This window comes from Aulostomus chinensis, chromosome 4 (genome assembly GCF_037954235.1).
Source record: "Aulostomus chinensis isolate RoL2024-O1b breed Wild chromosome 4, RoL_Achi_v1.0, whole genome shotgun sequence".
Classification (NCBI taxonomy): domain Eukaryota; kingdom Metazoa; phylum Chordata; class Actinopteri; order Syngnathiformes; family Aulostomidae; genus Aulostomus; species Aulostomus chinensis.
The window spans coordinates 24,939,413-24,951,517 of record NC_141323.1 but is presented as its reverse complement, the minus strand read 5'-3'; the positions used below and the strand labels follow the sequence as shown (position 1 = coordinate 24,951,517).

Below are 12,105 nucleotides of genomic sequence, written 5' to 3'. Positions count from 1 at the left end.
AGCGTGGCCTGCTGAGGTAGAAAGGAGCTGTACAAATTGAGTCCTTTTACCATTTCTTTCCTGGCTGCTTCTGGCAGCGCTGTCGTCACTTCCTGTGACCGTGGGAGGAAAGGGGTCCCCCTTCAGAATAAGTTTTATATCATTATGTTACTTCCTCTTCAACATGCCTTTAGCAGACCAACTCCCTGAATAGCACAGTGAGGTAGTGTGGCCGAGCGGTTTAAGGTGCTGGATGAAGACTCCAGTCTCTGAGGAGACACAACTTCTTGCATGTTGGTGCCCCATCACACACAACAGGTGCACTTGTACTCTTTTCACCTCTGACCCACAAACATTCCACCAGTGAACGTCCAGAAATTGAAGCATAAACAGTTCAGCAACAATGAATTCTTCAAATCCTCCTCTGAAATAAGAGATGAATCTTTACCTGCTGAGGCCTGCTTCAGAGCAAATTATGAAACCTTCAACACTCACATTCCTGTTCTTGTCACAATCCTGCTCTCCTCAATTAAGGCCTGTTCAATGAATGGTAGAGCAGAGTGGAGCAGAGGAAGCGTGCTGGGCCCAGAACCCAGAGGTTGATGGAACAAAACCATTCTCTGCTGAAAGAAGGGAACAAAATAAACCTGATTGTTTTGAAATGTGAGTCTGTTAAAAAGAGGTAGAAATGGTGATGTAGTCAGTTGTCCCTTTTGTTTTATTACAGAGACCTCATTGTTAATGAAATAATTTTAATTCTTTACTTGAAGTTTCATGCTGTTTCGACTGAAAAAGGCGAGTTCCTGGAGAAGATCTTCCAGGGGGTCCAGGTTAAAGCAGTGCCCCAGCTGGCACCAGGATCTGACCCAGGTCCTGCATGTGAGATACTGTCAGTTCTGTTCTGCCCTGCTCACAACCACAGGCTGGTGTTGAGGCCTGCAGCAACCAGGGCCCCAGTCACCAAGTGTATAAAGGCTGGTCATTGTGGCAGTGGGAGGAGTCAAAATGAAGACAGACCAATGTGAGCAGGACGTTACTGCAAAAGTAAGAAGAACTTGACCATGTTTCCTACAGTACCCAGGAGGCTTGGTAGTTGTTGAAGGAAGCTCCAAAAGCAAAGAGCAGACAGCAGGATATAAAAAGAAAAGATCCAGACAATAAAACTACAAGTAGAAACAAGATTAAATACGAAAAGCTTTGGAAAGATACTCCAAGGTTGTATATACATTATTATATACACTACTATTCTCATTGACTCCTAAAGAGGGAAAGGAACAATTAGAATGTGGATCAGATCACCTGATTTCAGTGTTAAGTCCATCCCTCCATCCTCTTTCTATTCTTATCCTTTAAGGGTCACGAGGGGGGGGGGGGTCCCAGGTGACATTGGGCAAGAGGCAGGGTTCACCCTGGACAGGTCACCAGTCCATCAGGAGAAATGAGGTGGTCAGTATCATGCAACCTAAACTAAAACATTAGTCAGATCAAATTCAGGTTAAAGCAAGAGTCTCCAGATCAAAGTCAGAATTCCTGATGATGTCATCAGGGCTTTGACAGTACCTAGAATTCTGTCTTTGATCTCAGGTGGACATGAAAGAAACACAATTGAGGAAAGTATAAGAGAGCACATTCAGCTTCATTAGAAACTCTTGAACTGTTGAACAGTAGAATTTGTTTGAAACAGTTTACAACACTTAGTGACAGGATTGAAGAGGGAAGACTTTTCTACTTTAAATTTAATTCTAACTTCCAAGTCAAGTCAAGTCAATTTTATTTATAAAGTGCCAAATCACAACAGAAGTTATCTCATGACACTTTACAAGTTTATCTCATGAGATCGGTACCCTGGAAGGTATCACCTTGATGCTTGATGTTCCTGCCTGTTTAAAGGAAGGTTTTTGCCACCACTGTTGCAGGATGTGCTTGCTGATGGAGAATTGTTGGTGTAGATTCATTGAAGGAGTTTGGTACTGGACCTGCTCTACCTGTAAAGAGTCATGAGATAACTTTTGTTGTGATTTGGCACAATATAAATAAAATTTACTTGACCAGTGTTATTTGTGGTCTTTTGTTAATTTCATGCCACATGAAATTCTTATTGGTCACTTTTCTAGCAACAGTCTCACAGTGGCAAGACAGGAACACTTCTACTTTTAATGATGACAGTTCATTCAACACTAAACTTCATCCAGTACTATGTTGTCAAACACTGGAACATCCACAGCGCCTGAACAGGGACTTGAACCCTGGACCCTCAGATTAAAAGTCTGATGCTCTACCGTCTGAGCTACTCAGGCTCTTTCTACAACATTTAGACAGGAAAAGAAACACCTGTGAAGGTCAAACTGATGCTTTCTTGACTTGTTCAATCCTCCATGTTAAAGTCCAACATGCTTTTGATTGGCTCTGATTCTCTGTGGCAAAATCCAACAAGAGGCTCCAAAAATGTCTTCAATGTCATAAGAATGCACAGGACAAGATGGTAGTTTCCTTCATGTCTGCAGTTCCTCCACTGTAAAGTAAAGTCAATGCTGTTCCTCTGCTGAAACCTGGGATCGGACCAGGGACCTTTAGATCTTCAGTCTAACGCTCTCCCAACTGAGCTGTTGCAGCTCTGAGGGAGGGCCCTGCTTCTCTCATTTTATAATCTCTTCCACTCTCACTAGAACTTAGAGAGGATTTGAGCTTCTGAAGTCATGACACATTGAACAGTTCTACAGGACCATTTTTGATGAATGTCTGAATCACACAAGCCTTTTTTGTTTGTCTTCTTCCCAGTATCCTCAACATTGTGAGAGCCAATAATTCCACATCTGTACCAGACACACCTCTTGTTGGTGGGTTTTCTGGATCTTTCTGTTCTAAGAGTGTCTTTTATCTTAAATATGCCACTTTCACATGAAAACATCAATAACAGGACAATATCGATACTATTATTGCTGCTGTTGCTGTTGCTGTTGTTGGTTGTCTGTCTGTCTTCCATCCCCCTGTCTTTCTCTCTGCTTGTCTTTCACCCTCATCTTGTTACCATCTTTTTGTCATTCTCTCCCTCCTTTCTCTCTGTCTTTTGTCTTTTCTTCTCTATATTTGTCTTCTGCTGCCCCAGGATCAGCTTCTGTCACTCAGTGGTCCAGAACCATTATGAAGCCTGATCATGAATGTGAGCCCAGCTCTTGGAACAGGCCTGCTGCCACCACAACTAAGATCCTGCAGGTCACTAGAAACTCCAGTGTCCAGCTGACAAGTGGACTTTCCTCTGATCTGTGGTGGTGCTGAGTTTAGCAAACATCTTCAACAAGAAGATGAAGGAGGCCATCAACTCCTCCAAGCTCAACATCTATGCTGGCTTTACTGGGAGATCAGGAGGTCAAAGCAGATCTTCACCCTCCACCTCAGATGGTTTCTACTCACAGAGATGAGGGACCAGTTCAAACCAGTTACCTGGAGCTCCCTTAAGCCATTGTCCCGTCTCCCCCCCCCCCCCCCCCCTCACTTCAGTTATGAATTTAGTGAGTCACCCAGACAGTCAGTAGGGACACACACACACGCACACACACACACACACACACACACACACACACACACACACACACACACACACACACACAGCCTGTCTTTGGTATAAAATGGTCTGTCAGGTTCTCTCACGTTGGAAGATTTCTCTGACTCCATTGTGAATAAAGAGATTCTTCATCTGACACCTGAGTCTTGATCCACTGATTCCTCTGATCCACCTCTTTCTGCTCCAACAAGGCTGACATGGATCAGGTGGGTCCATGTCATCCAATCAGTAGGTTTCTCTTCTCAATTAATTTTCTACATCCCAGTTTTGATTGATTCTTCTCAGCCTCATGAAGGAGCATCTGATCAGGTGTTTGACTGCTTGTTGGTTGTAATTCCATAGATTTTAATCTCAGGTTTTATAGAATTAATAAGAACATCTTAAAGACCTTTGTCCAACACTTGAAACTCACCTGTCTGTCGAGGCCCAACTGGCCTTTGGTAGTGAGGTGGTGGATGCATGTGAATGAAATGAGGCTCGTGTTGCTGTGAGGAGCCACTAGAGGGAGACACCTGTCGTTCCTCCCAGCTGACAATGAGGCTTCACAGCTGCATTTGAAGCTGTCCTTTATGAGTCACAACTGTCTTGAGCTCAGGAGCCAAACTCACCGAAAAAATATGCAAGTGGCTCTGGACAAAAGCGTCTGCTCAATGAAATTGTAGGATTATAGAATTCTATAAATGTAGAATATAATTGTAGAAATGCTCTCTCTCACCACCCCCCAAAGTCTGTGCCAGGGTCTCTGGCCAGTGGTCAATGGCTCCTATCACCTGCCCAGGATGGATCAAGCTTGCTTGTCTTTTTAATTCTGCACTTATTAGAGACCTGGAAACAAAGGAATGCTGAAAAAGAGAAAATAGGACCTCACACAAATGGGCTTGTGACACAATTTTAAAGAATTGTGTAAATGTGAATCTTTTACAAATGTGTGTGTGAATGTGGTTGTTGTTGCCGAGTGGTGAAGGCGATGGACTAGAAATCCATTGGGGTCTCCCTGCTCAGGTTGGAGTCCTGCCAACAACGTTAAAGTGTTGATGTTCTGGAGGAGACAACATCTGATCTTTTTAGATCCACGAGTCAAAGGTTTTCTTTAAAGTGCTGCAGCAGCTGAGGATGAGGGAGAGACAGAATTACAAACCATCTTCGTGAGGACATTTTGAAAAATGATGACATTTTGCCACAGTTATTATTGACTTGGAACACTGCAAAAATATCCCCTCTCCAAAAACCCTCCTCTTCAACTTTGTACCCAAGTTGTCTCCTCATCAGGCACCACAGTGTCCAGGATGTTCAGTCAAAAAGTCATTAATGATTTTAAAAATGTCCATCAAACACAAAATAAGGCTTCAAATAGGTAAAATCACCATCTGTAGACTGACCCAATATGCTGATGTGATCCTTTGATTAGTTTAGGATCAGTCAGAGATCAAAGACTGAAGCAGGAGATCAATGCTCAGAACCCAGAGATCAAAGACAGAATTCAGACATCAGAGACAGAATTCAGACATCAAACACATACCTGATGGAGGCTCCACCCCCCCCCCCCCCAGACAGTTTCCATGTAAGTCGTAAGTTTTATTTTTAAAGCGCCAAATCACAACAAGTGTTATCTTCTTTTTATTCTTTTTATTAAAGATTGAAGCTCCATACAAGACAGACTTTGTAGACAAGAACATCACAGCCTGGGAAGCTTTCACTTCTTTTGATGGACAGCTTTGATTTCAGGTTCTACCTCTGTAAAATTGAAAGTAAAGTAAATGAAGCACCTGTGAAGGTAAAACTGATGATGTCATGACTTGTTCAGTCCTCCAACGTTAAAGTCCAACAAGCTTTTGATTGTCTCTTATTCTCTGTGGCAAAATCCAACAAGAGGAAAAGAAAATCTTGAGGTTGTCTCACTTTTTTTTTTAAAAGAAACTCTGCATAGGACAGTGATAGGATGCTTGTTTCCTTGGATGAAAAAGTCTGGTACTCTCATCTTCTTAAACATTTACTTGTTCAATCAGGACAAGAGAATCTGAGCTTGGATGTCATTTTGTAGTAAAAGGTGAATTAAACTTGTAAACATCAGCTGGTGTTCACTCTGATGATGTATCGATGGTCTGTATTCTGCCCTCTGTAGCACGATGCTGCTGGGAAGAAGCCTGATTATGTCAGAGTTGTGTTCAGTGGCTCCTGCTGGGTCCATTTCTGACAAATAGGCTCCAAAGAGTTCAGGTGTTTAAAAGCTCAGGGTTGCTGTCAGCAGACGAGGTGGCCGAGTGGTTAAGGCGATGGACTGCTAATCCATTGTGCTCTGCACGCATGGGTTTGAATCCCATCCTCGTCGTGAGCGATTCTGGTTTCTACTCCTACATTATGGAATTACTGTGAGGCTTTTAACTGACACAGATACCAGTTGAGTCAACTTCCCTTTCACAACCTGACCAAAACAACTCTGACACCCAGAGCTCACATGTGTCAATCACCTCTGTAGAAGGTCCCGCCCCCACAGAGCTATAAATCCTCCCATCAGTGAAGAAAACTGAAGACGCCTCTTGGATGAGAGCTGAAGCATCTTCAAGAAACCTAAAACAGTCCACTTGGTATGTTTAAATAATTCTACAATTTCTTTAAGCTTTCGTCCAAAGCCACGTGCATGTATCACATGTATATAATATATATGTGATACTCTTTCATCTACTCATGAACCAAAAATGCAGTCTAATACCAGTAAATTTGTGCAGAAAAATGTCATTTGTGCTCCTTCTTTTATTTATTTGTTTATTTAGTATTTTTTAATGTATTTTCTTTCAATTCACATTTTGTCCATTAACTTCATAATCACTCTTCACAGTCGCCATCTCATCACATGACTAAAGTTTGGGTTCTGTATTGGTGGTAAAATATCCTTCCATGCCCCTCACTAGTTTGCACACAGAAAAGCATATTTTACTGGTTTCAAATCTCTTAGTGTGTTCTCTCTGTTAAACCAGCTGTGGCAGCTTTCATTGTGTGATTGATTTTAAAATATAAAGATAGAACAGAACCATTGGAAGAAGATGTCAGGACATTTGAAGGAATGTAAATCTCCTGTTGAAATGTTGCAGTGTGCAGCTGAGGCTCTCTGGCAGTGGCACAAGGAGCCACAATGGCAGAACCTGGACCCTCCTGGAGGAGAACCACAGGTGAGGGCCTTCTTGGCTCCAGATTGATGGAAATCAAGTGTCTGAGGCTGTCAGCAGCCATGAAGTTGATCTGGTTGGGCACTGGTATTTTTTCTTGCTGCAGCTCAGGAGGGATTCAGGAGAAGAGTTTCAGAACAGCCAAGGTTGGGGACTGGAATTTTCAAATTTCCCCTGGAACCAGACAACCTTGGGAGGTAAAACCTCCAATCATAGCCACTCAGATGCAGCAGCAGAAAGAAGCTGTCATCTACCCTGACAGTCAGAGCATCAAGTCAAGAAAACATCAACCATCTTGTCGTTCCAAACCTTCACCTGTCAGATTCAGCTACTTCTTATTGTGGGACTTTAAATTTGAACACAATGGAATTTGGACAAGGAGTTTTCCTTCAAGTCAGAACATCATCGTCCAGCCTCCAACCAGAGGTCCATCAGTTATCATGGGAGCCACATGTGGAGTCTGGATTCTTTTCTAGAATGTGACGGCAATGACAGTCCTGCCAAGTGACATCACTGACATGACTGGAAGACTTCAGTCACATGACTGGATGACTTCAGTCACATGACTGGATGATTTGAAAATTTTGTTGTTGGCCTCTGGACCTTTTTTAAATCAGTAGTTGACCACAGGTAGCTTAGCTAACTGTTAACTAATTAACTTTTAGTCCAGACAAAGAATGTGGGTTGACAGTTATTCATACAAAGTCTTTGGTTTCAGATGCAGCCTCAACTGAGACTCCAAGTTCAGAGGATGGGTTTGTTTGCTGTCAGGTTGCCCACCTTTTAGAAATGAAAATCAGGGACGCCCACCACGGCTCCTGGGGGCCATGACCACCAGGGGCCTGACTCCCATGAGGTGGGTGCCCACAACAGTGGTGTGTTTTGTTTTGTAGGTGTTTTTAGTCAAGGGGTGATCAAGAAAGCAATTCCTCCTACTTAAAGCTTGAAATGCTTTAACACCAATAAACACATTCTTTATTGTTCAACACTGAACTGCACAATGAACTTTTAAAATACAAACTCAATAAATGGAGAACTTTATGTGACTTAAGTTCATAACACATCAGCAGGTTTCCCTCCCTTCTTTTTCCAAGTCTCCTTCTTGTTCCTCCTTGCAGCTCTGGGGAACTCTTGGTCTCTCAAAGCCCTGTTGGAAAACTCTGAACAGGACTGCTCAAAGTTGAGAGTGATCACTCCTTTGAGCTCCATGGAGCTCCTGTTCCTGCAGTCACTCCATTTCTGCTTTTCATTTTGTGTTTGTATTAAAGTTCTATTGCTGAAAAAAAAGAGACTTTTTTGCCTTTTTCTTGAAGTAAATATATGAGGGTCGAAACTGACCCATAACACCATGGATGTTACAATAGTTAATAATATTAAAATGAATAATAAATCAAACCAATCCATGTCAGAGATGTGTTCTAACACCCCTCAGTAATGGTCAGGAAACACAACAACTTTTGTTTATTTCTATGATTTTCTTGAGGTTCATTTGATCATTTTTTAACTGAAATCGAGGGTTTACTGACTAAAAAAAGGTCCAGAGGCCCACAACAAAATATTCCAATCAATATTTCCATGGATAAGGAAGCCTAACAAGGAAACCAAGAGATGGGAAACAACTTGGATGATAGAAAATTGTTTTTAGTTTATTTTACAGCTGGTTGAAGACGAGGGTCAAAACTGACCTGTTAACATCAGAGATGGGAACAGAAAGCTAACACAAGAGGAAGGTTGAAGCTATGAAAAAGGAGTTTGATAAAAATCTTGAACTGACAGTAGAAATATCCTTTTGTATGTTTACCTTTGTTGACAGAAGTCACTTTAGCTTGGCAGTGAAAAGAATCTCTGCTAGCTTGACAAATAAGTGGCACAAACTGGGTTCAAGCTGGACTTTGGACACTGGTATCTGCAACAACTCCCATCAACTCCTAATCTAGCATCTCTGCTGGGTCAAACTATTTTACAGAACATTTGACAGACCTGTGGAGCAGTGAGGACAGACATGAGTTGATCCACATGATCCACTGAAGCGCCATTTTACCCTGCCACTGAGGTCACCAACATGAGCTGGAGTTGGGACTCTTGAACTGAACCTGGTATCACAGCGACACCTACTGCTGCAAAATGGAACAGCAACATTGAACCCAAGTACAGGATTGGAGGGAGACTGATGGTCGCTGTTTGGGTTTTTGAAGAACAAGGAGGGCTTTGGTTCAAGCTGGATTCTCAGAGACTATTTCCCCAACCTCTACATTGGCATCTACACTGTCATCCAGTCATGTGACTGAAGTCATCCAGTCATGTGACTGAAGTCATCCATTCATGTCAGTGATGTCACTTGGCAGGACTGTCATTGCCTTCACATTCTAGAAAAGAACCCAGACTCCACATTTCCTCCTATCTATTATTGTGTCCCACCCTCCTGGTCCTTACTCTGAATTCTCAGAGTTTATATCCAGTTCAGTTCTCAAAACAGATTCAGTCATGAGTGTTGATAAATTTCCTTTTCTCCACTGATTATATGTCAAGGTTTGTGTGTGGGGGTGGAGCCTATCCCAGCAGCCTTTGGACAAGAGGCGGGGTTCACCCTGGACGTGTCACCAGTCCATCACAGGGCCAACACATACAGGCAGACAACCATTCACACTCACAGCCACACCTACAGTCAATTTAGAGTATCAATCAGCCTCGTCCCCTCTTGATGTCTTTGGACTGTGGGAGGAAGCTGGAGTACCAGAGAGAACCCACACAGGAACAGGGAGAACATGCAGACTCACACAGCTGGGGCTCGAATCTGGAACCTTCTTGCTGTGAGGCCACAGTGCTGACCACTGCACCATTGTGTCCGCTGAAAATGCCACCAGATCGTTTGGATTTTCTATAAAATCAAGTACACATGAACATGAAGAGGTTTTCACAGGGCTGGTGGTGCAATGGATAGCATGACTGACTACTGTCAGAAGATTCTAGGTTCAACTCCTGGCTCGCTCACTTAAAATTTTATACTCAGAAGCTTTCACACCTGAAGTGTGAACCACTGCTAAAAGTCCCTGAAATCCTCCAAGGTTTCCTCCTTGTCTGCTGTAAACATGAACACATGCATGGATCCTGCTACCTCTCACATGTTAAGCTGGCACTTGACAGTGACAGCAGGAGAACAAAAAATCCCAGTGTGTCATCAACATTTCCTGGAAACTAAATGACAGAAGCCAGTGGTGGCTGGTGAAAAAAATTCTTGGTGGGGCTGGTGTGCCAAAAACATTTCCGTGCCTAGTCTAGTATAATCATTCAAAAAGAGCAGCTGGACAATTATTAAATGTTTTAAAATAGTATTTACTTTCCTTCTTAAAATCGACAGTTTCAAAGACAAAAAAAAACCCAACAATTTACAACTACAGTCAATTTTATGCGATCAAATATTATACAATGATGTTAACTTTACAGAAGGTGATTTGAGCTTAATCTATACAATACAAATCAACAATGTGTGTGTGTCTCTCTCTCTCTGTCTCTCTCTTTGTTCATCTGTGTCTGTCTCTGTCTCCTTCTCTGTGTCTCCGTCTTTGTGTCCTTTTCTCTGTGTGTCTCTATCTCTGTTTGTCTGTCTCTTAGTGTGTGTGTCTCTCTCTGTCTCTCTCTCTTTGTGTCCGTCTCTCTCCCTCTGTCTCTCTGTCTATTTGTTTCAGTCTTTCTGGGTGTGTGTTTGAATTCAGCAGTTATTTGTACAGGAACTTTGCTCGTCTCTCTTTCTGGGAGGCAAATTTCTCAATGACCCTGGTGTTGAAACCAGGAATGTTTCGTGTCAGTTTTTTCTCAATGGAGAGCATAGCCAGAGCGTTGAGCCGATCTTGTGCCATGGTATTTGTCAGAAAAGTTTTTATCCTCTTCAAAGTGGAGAAGCACCTCTCAGATTCTGACGTTGTCATTGGTGTGGTGATGAGGATGTTGAGCAGACTTACAGTTTCAGTGAACGTGTCTTGAAGGTTATTTTCCATCAAAACCTGATAGAGAGCCAGTGCACCACTGCAACTCTGAAACTCTTCGTTCCCGTAGATCAGAGACAGCTCTGTTTGAAGTCTGGCCTTGTCCAATGAGGGATAGGCTTCCACTGTGGTTTTCAGTGCTGAATCTGGGAACTTTCGGCTGTGCTGTGGGAACAGGTCTCCTTGCAGGAGTGTGGCGCTGACAAGATGCTTGGTGAAACTAAATCTCTCCTTGGCATGGCTCACAATGGTGTCACATACCTATGCAATGATATAATTATACAAAATAGGAATTATTGCATCTTCACTTGTCTTAATACATTGACCTGATGAGCTAGCCTACATTATGTAATAAACATACTGTAATGATTCATATCATCATAAAAGAATATACATTTAAGTCTGGACCACTGTATCATATGGCCAACATCTTATTTTGATTTTATTTAATAATGTGATTCAAATCACACTAAGAAGCAAGTTCTTACCTCCAGTGCCAAATGGTGCAGTGTGTCTTCTCCCAAGGTTCTGCGTCTCTTTGCGGGTGGCTCCTGAGCAGGTCCCCTGAACTCCTCATCCTCAGCCAGAGTAGGCACATCCTCCCTGACCCAACACATAAGTTTCATGAGTAAGTTCTAAAAACTGGTTAGGGATACATTAACAAAACCAAAGGTGGATGTCATTACTGTCAGTTATATTATACAGATAAATCAATTCTTTAAATAAGATGATATATAAGCATTTAAGTCTACATATACAGAGAAATTTAGGTTAGGCTACAAATTAATTAATTTAGCATACCTGATAGCCTGCATGTGGTCAATGAATGTCTGGGTGACTCCTGCCATGTAGACAGCATCAATGTTTCTCTTCTGCAGCTGGTTGTAAAGGATGTCCACATGTGGCATGATTTTGTGGAACAGGGCCAGTAAAAAACAAAAAGTTTCATCTTCCAGCATTCTCACATAGCCACCAGCTTCTCTCTTTGTCTGGCTATCAAACCCTTCACTGTTCCAGATAGCCTGAAAGCAATTCACCAGATCCTTCTTGTGCTCATAAACTGTGTTAACACGACTGTTGAAGTTCCAACGTGTTGATGATGCACTTGGAAGTCGGTGCGCAACCTTCTCATCAAGCACTGCAGTTCTCTTGCTTGACTTAGAGAAAAGAGAAGCAAATCCCCCCATGTCAGAAAAAAAGTGACTGCTCTGAGGGATGTGGGAGGTTGCTTGCTGCAGTATCAGGTTTAACTGATGGGCATAGCAGTGAACATAGTGAGCGTTTGGATAGATGTCTTGTACCTTTCGCTGCACTCCTCCTTTGGCACCCCTCATCACAGCTGCCCCATCACAGGCCTGGGCAATCAGCTTCTTTTCTTGTCCCTCAGAAAGGATGCTGTGCAGCCTCTCCAATAAGG

At 42.6% G+C, this 12,105-nt stretch overlaps 2 non-coding genes across 2 annotated transcripts; one reads left to right on the top strand and one right to left on the bottom strand.

The window, feature by feature from the left end:
* Nucleotides 1-2,203: 2,203 nt before the first annotated feature.
* Nucleotides 2,204-2,276, bottom strand: trnak-uuu (transfer RNA lysine (anticodon UUU)). The gene has a single exon. It is a non-coding gene; the product is annotated as a tRNA-Lys (tRNA).
* A 3,512-nt stretch (nucleotides 2,277-5,788) lies between these two features.
* Nucleotides 5,789-5,870, top strand: trnas-gcu (transfer RNA serine (anticodon GCU)). Its single transcript has one exon. It is a non-coding gene; the product is annotated as a tRNA-Ser (tRNA).
* The last annotated feature ends 6,235 nt before the right edge of the window (nucleotides 5,871-12,105 follow it).